The following is a 7,168-nucleotide window of genomic DNA, read 5'->3' on the forward strand; positions in this document are numbered from 1 at the left end:
CCCTGAAAAGGGTCTTTGGTTTTTCTTCTTCTGCTTCTAATTTCTTCTTTTTCTCAACCAACTTCTTATTTTCTCTCCTACACTCTTTCTCTTCATTTCTTTCTTTTTTTTTTCTCCTCCTCTTCTTTCTTCTTCTCTTCCTCCTCTTCTTTCTTCCTCTTCTCATTTTCTTCTTCTTTTTCAATTTTTTCATTCCATTTTCTTATTCTTATCCTTTCCTCTTCATCCTCCTTCTCCTCCTTTATCTCTTTCATGACACCACTTATTATGTCCTTTACTTTTCTTACGTTATTAATTTCCATCTTTACACGATGGGGACTATAGGAATAGTGGTCTTCATTCAGTCTTACTAACATCTGCTCCATCATTCCTAAATTGTCTAAAACCTCTTGTAATTTTTCCATTTTGTCCAGTTGGTTCGAAGCCATCTTCTTTGTAGAATGGTTTGAACGACGAATACTGTAGGTTCTTATACGAAAAGCGCGGACGTGAAGGAAAACATCCCCCTAAAAACATAAAATTGATCTTACCTAGATCATGACCAAACAACGCGCGGACGTGAAGGAAAACATCCCTCTACTTTCTCATTTCATATAACAAAACCCAAACTATACTCTTCACATACGCTAAGAAACAATAAACAAACCCATAATCTACTATTCACACAAACTTACGTGAGCAGTTACAAACACAAACACAAACACAAACACACATACACTCACACTATGAAAAAAGAGTTAGTGTTTATATTCACACTACTCTACCTACACACATTGACAAATGGATAGTTATTTCTTTTCTAGAGTATTGGGTAGCCCTGAAAAGGGCTGTTGGTTTTTTTTTTTTGAACTCCAGATGCACCTATCTAATGATGGCACCTTCCTAGCCTGGCGCCACACACGCATCTTCTTCACCAGTCTCCTTTCACCTTTCTTCTTGGGAGTGCAGAGGCAGGATATGTGGCTTCAGAATCCCAATTTTCGGTTTCTGGGATTCTGAAATTTCTTCTTCTCTCCTTTTCCTCCTCCTCTTCTTTGTTTCTTCTCTCCTCCTCTTCTTTTCTTCTTTTTTCCTCCTCCTCCTCCTCTTTCATTCTTGCTTCTTCGACAATGGCCTCCGCGGCCAGTTCATTTAGTATGCGCCTGGCATATTCCAGGTGCATCTGGAGTTCTAGCAGTTTCACAATTCTGGTGTTCATTCTTCTGGTGGTGTTGATCAATCAACAAGGGTAGCTAGATTGCCGAACGAGTTTCAATTTATAGTGAAAGCGCGGACGTGAAGGAAAACATCCCCTAAAAAACATAAAATTGATCTTACCTAGATCATGACCAAAGAACAAGAACGCGCGGACCTAAAAGAAACACTCACTCACTTTTTTATACTGCTCATCACTATTCTAAAAAATTTTTTTCATGAATCACTTCAATAGACTATTCACATACGCAAAGCAATAAAATCAAACCCCCGAATCTACTCTCCCACACCTCAAACACCAAAAAAATCATTTTAATCTACTATCCACATCAACGTACGTGAGCACTTACAAACACACAATCTTATTCACAAACACATACCCTCACATTTTTTTAAAAAAGAGTTAGTGTTTATATTTACACTACTCTACCTACACACATTGGCAAATGGATCGTTATTTCTTTTCTAGAGTATTGGGTAGCCCTGAAAAGGGCTGGTTTTTTTGTTTGCTATGGCATTCTTTTTTAGTTTCTAAGAATGCGATGTCCTCTGAGGATAGACTTTCTGGCGATAGGTCTGCTTCTTCGGAAAGAGAAGAAGAACTCTTTGGTGTCGATACGACAATCGACAAAGCCTCTGTCAGCTTCAGGTTGCTGCTGTTGTTGTTGTTGTTGTTGTTGTTGTTGCTGCTGTTGCTGCTGCTGTTGCTGCTGTCTCTGAAGTCTGTACTTCTCTGTCCATTCTTCTTTCTCCCTGTTCACTTCTTCTCTGAAGAGCTCTTCTATCAGGTCTTCAGTGACTTTTAACATTCTCACATTCTCTATTTCTTCTGGCTTCGGTATCAGACTGTGTCTGACCCTATGCAAATTCACGTAGGCTTCGTTGAGCTTAGCTAGTTTGAAACACATCGTCTTAGGAGGATGAGTCGACAATGGATGGTTAGACTGGAAACTACCCCGGTTCTTAAAGTCAAAGCGGGGACGTGAAGGAAAACATCCCCACACGGTTTTCGAGCCGCAACGTTCAGTGAGTGTCATGAGAGGGATAGTAAGAAATGAAAGAGCATCAATCCAACATTCTTATAGCTAAACGAAAGACAAAGGCATTTTTTTTTTCAAAACACAACATTTTTTATTCAAAAATCACTTAACACTAAACAACAACTCTAACATTTTTAACAATAATCCAACAATATAACATCAAACAATTTTTTCTCAATTTACAGTCTACTTTAAACAGGGCTGACAACGTTGTGAATGAAATTGTGATTTCCACTGTTGGAAATCATTAGGCCATTGATGGACACTACGTTTCCTAGCTTGAGACAAAAGATAAGCATAATGGTCACAAAACCATCGATCTACTTTCACATCGTTTCTAGAAGAAGAACGAGGATCAAAATGAGTCACTAAATGTTCTAAGGAATAGCCTAGGCTGCGATGATGCAGAAAATACACACAGTACTGTCCACACACCAAGGAATCTGTGCCTTGTAATTTCACATTATTGAATCGGGTGGTCTGAGCATTTCTTCTCATAAAGTCGATGATATCGTCTTCCAAAGGGGGCAATCCGTACGAATCGAAATATTCCACACATCCTTCTTGAGGAAAGTAGACGGCTACCCAGTGGGTTCCTGGGAGATGACTGTCGTCCGTGTTGATCACGTAAGCTTGATGGTCTTAGGTTTGCGATGAGGGAGTTCATCTTTAGCACAGACGACAGGATTCCAAGAAGCCGTATACGAACTGTGGTTCAAAAGGTAATAAAGTTCCCAGGTATCCATTGATTTGTGTGTGTTTTTTTTCTTCTTCTTCACAGGTAATAATAAGTCGTCAATTCGATCCTGACTTTTTGCTTGAAAATGTCTGACGAATAAACGGTTATTCGTTCTGTTTCCTCACTCTGATTCAGGAGAGCTTCGATACGATGGATCTCTTGAGTGGTTAATGGTGGACAAGAATGTTCACGCAAGTCTTTATACCACTGGTGCAACACGTCTTTGTCCGAGATGAGACTCCAAGCCTCGTCCAGATACTCGTCCAATTTTTCTTCTTGACTCAGCATCAGGCATTTATCGTGTTGAATTTGACTGGGATGATCGTTTTGACATCCATAACAATTTTTCTTGATCAATTCCGTCATTTTTTCCACCAAGTGTTTGGCAAAACAGGAGACTAAATGGGCTTCTTGTTCTGGCCATCTTGACTTCATCATGAACACTTCTTCTTTTTCCACGGTCTCCTCACATTTCATGTCCAAAGTTTCTCCACTAGGTAAAGAGGGATAACAGTCTTCCATGGCTTCTAGTAATCTAGAATAACTTCTCTCAAACTGTTGATTTCTATGGTATTATCGAATTCTGCATACAGGATGACGTTCACCGTTTCATCAGGATCTCGGTCTTTAAACTGAATTTCCACACGAATCTGGCCGGATTTTATAGGATGGAAATGTCCCTCGTCGCTGCCTTGGTCTGGAGTGAAATCAAAAGCCCACAAAGCGTAGCCTCCTGCATAATCCTCGTACGTAATACCGTGACTGGTATTGGTTCCTAACTGTCCGGTGGCTTCGTACAAGGACAAGTACTATCTCAAGTAATTCTTCTTGGTAAAGTCAGGTTCAAAAGGTCGGGTACACAAGGTTTTGCCATCGCGACTGACTTCGATTTTGGACACGCCAAAGTGTTGAAAGTAGAAAGGATTTTTTTCGGCAGCTCCGTTGAAGGCTGTATTCTCGAGGATACCAACGATCAAACGTTTGGGTAACTGTCCTTGGAACAGATGATCTTCGATCATGGATCGCTGTCCCTTGGGAATGGTGAAGGTTTTCACTTCCACGCGTCGTATGGGATACTTGGCGGTCGTTCTGCTCAACGTCTGACTGATGTCGTTTCCCACTTTAGGTAACACTTCCACACGGCGTACGTAGAGTCTGGCTTCTTGGATTTTGGTTTTGTAACCGTCACTATCAGCCAATAAATGGAAAGCGGTACTGCTACGATTCAGTCTCAGACGGACATCCACCCCGTTCAGCAAATACTTTTCTTGCAACCACATGTCCAAATGCAAACGATCCATCAGTTCTAAACTTGTGTCGACTCCCGTGATTCTCTTTCTTCGTTCTACAAATCCATCATTGTTGTCTTTCTTTTCATCAGTTTCCAATATTTCAAACTTGGTAGGTTCGTCAGCTTCCCATACCACACAGGCATTGAGATGAGTGTTCTTGGCATCTATTCCGTACGTCAAGAGATTTTCCAGGTAGGCACGATAAGGGTAAGTATCCATGCTGCTACTGACCAGTTTGTTATTCAAGTACAAGTCCACTCCACTGAACAAGGAATGCATGAAATTGTTGACGGGAGCTACTGCTTCATCGTCTATATGACCTCCAGTCTTATCTAGAATTTTGACTTTCAGGTACAAGTAACTGCTATTCAGATCGATGTAATCTTCGGGCTGTCCTTTGGTTTCAAACTCGATGGGAGCGGAATCGGTCAGTGAGGAGACGGGGTGAAATTCCACCCATTGGGATTCTTGCATCGTCATCATCGTGGGGGGCATGGCAAACAGGTCCAGTTTCGTCTTGGAACAAGTGCAAGATTCTCGGTGCATCATTTTTTCTCTGTGTCTCAATAATCGAAAACGTCTAAGTCTCGAACGGTTCTTCTTTTCTTGGCCTTTCTCGCTTGAAGTCTGGTGAAAGGGTGTTTTCTTCGTCGTCTCTTTCTGCCTTGTCCTTGCTGAATGCCTGACTCGGTAGCGTGCAGAGCATTTATAGGTGTTTCTCGGCGACCCAAAATGTCTTTGCCCGTTTGCAGCAAGACATTTTTGCCTGCCCTCATGAAGGCTTATTTAGGGTTTTGTTTGTCGATGATGACATTTTGGAGAAATTCTTTGCCTTGCGTCAGTGCCGCATCTTTCAAGGCGTGCAATCCGCGTGTCACCATCGGTTTCAACACCGGGGCCACCGAACGAAAGGCCGATTTTAACATATCTCCTAAACCGTGTCCTCGCTGTCGAGCAACTCCTCGGTACACTGGATACATGACTTAAGAGTCGTGAGAAAACCGTTTTCGAAAATGGAGTTTCACCGTGACTTTCCCTTTGGTGAATGGAATATTTTGTCCCAAATCTCCTTTTATTGTAATGTTGACCGTGTCCAAATACGACTTGCTGACAGGCAAATAGTGAGGATGCACAAATTCGCGGTGGACGTGGTAACTGTTTCCACCTTCCTCGTCAGCGTTCGTGGCAGAATCCACTTTGAAAGGAATGACACGTAGTAACGGTACGGAGGTGTGTCCCACCACGTTGTACTCCACCACATCGGAATACACGAACATCAAATTCAGTCCTTGATTCAGTTCTACTGGGGTACGAAATAACTTGCTAAACGACTCGTTGTCGTAAACGATGGGTAATTCGTTTTTCTTGAGCATGGCCATTCTCATGTTCATGTCTCCGCCCAACATGTCAAACAATTCAGGACAAAATAAAATGGACATGATTTTACTCCGTTCAAATTTCATCGAGAAGCGACGAGCTGCTTTGTGGTACTCCATGGTGACACTTTTGTTGATATGCTCCAAAGCTTTCAGAAACACGCCATTAAACCTGGTGGCTATGGTGATGACCAAATGTTGACCACTAAAATAATAGCCTGGGGGAATAAACAAGTGATAGGTGGTGTACTTTTGTGTACGGGTTTTCTTGTCATATTTGACATTGCTATCCATCCACTGTTGCATTTGCTCGTCATGAACTTCCACATCAAAAAAATTTTGATTGGGAAGGATATTGAGGACTTGGGTCGGGTGAATGATTTCTACTAAAGCCACTTCCCAATGGGCTGAGGGGATGGCCTGAGGTAATTTGGCCGTGTAACAGCACAGCGTGTTGTGGGGAAACACCTCCATGGAACTGTCACTGGGTAAGGTTAAGTAAAATTGGTTTTGGTGACTCATAATTCCAGAGTTCTGTGGCTGTCCGAGGGGTTAGTGGATGTCAGAGGCGTGTCTCCGCCCAAAATGGGGTTCTGGTTGTGATTGTTGTTGGAGTGGTGACTGGCACTGGCACTGGACACAAGGTTCCCGTTGGAAGAGAATTTCAGGGAGGGATTGGGAAGCAGGTAACCGATGCAACTGCTCAATAAAATGGTCCACAATTGTTTGTCTCCTTGTTGCAAACTCAAATTGGCGATGGCTGCCCCGATGACACAATACACCACGAAGATTTGGCAGAAAAAGATGATTTGCGTTTTAGGCACACGTTCTCCACACCACATCCACAAGGGTTGTTTTTGTAAATCTTGCACAGAAGAACTAGGTGAAGGAGGAGTGGTCGACGTAGCTGCGTCTGTGTGAAAAGGCATGATGGTCACTTCTTTTTATAGTCGATGACTTGCGAAGCGTCGATCCAAGAATCAAAACTGGGTGGATATCCTTTCCAACGTACTTTGACTTCTTTGACACGTCTTTTGCCCACTTTACGGGTTCTGCGTTCGAGAATGCTTTCGATGTCGTACACGTCGTCTTCTTTTTTGGTGACACGTTGTAACTCGGGCAATTAAAACGTTCCTTTGAGCACTTCTCCGTTCATGTCTTCCAATTTATAGACGGCAGGATGACGGCCATGCACTCGTCCAGTGACGCGAAACAATTCGGTCGTCCAGTTAGGTAAGTAACCTTTGTCAAAAGTGCGTTTGGTTTTGCCAATGCGCACCCAATCTCCTACGGCCAACATTCCACTTTTCTTGGGGACAGCCCTCGTCGGGGACGTACCAAACAGACGCTCAAACACCAACACTTCGTTGTCGGGAGTCACGTCTTGCGGGGCACGTCCGATGCTTCGATGGTAAGATTGGTTGTACGCTTGCACCAGGTGCGGTAAGATGTCGATGTACTTCAGAGTGTGGTGATGCGTAAAATATTTCCACATGCGTTCTTTCAAAGTGCGTTGAAAACGTTCCA

The sequence above is a fragment of the Sinohyriopsis cumingii genome, chromosome 7 (assembly GCF_028554795.1).
Source record: "Sinohyriopsis cumingii isolate HCF-2022 chromosome 7, ASM2855479v2, whole genome shotgun sequence".
In the NCBI taxonomy this organism is placed as follows: Eukaryota; Metazoa; Mollusca; class Bivalvia; order Unionida; family Unionidae; genus Sinohyriopsis; species Sinohyriopsis cumingii.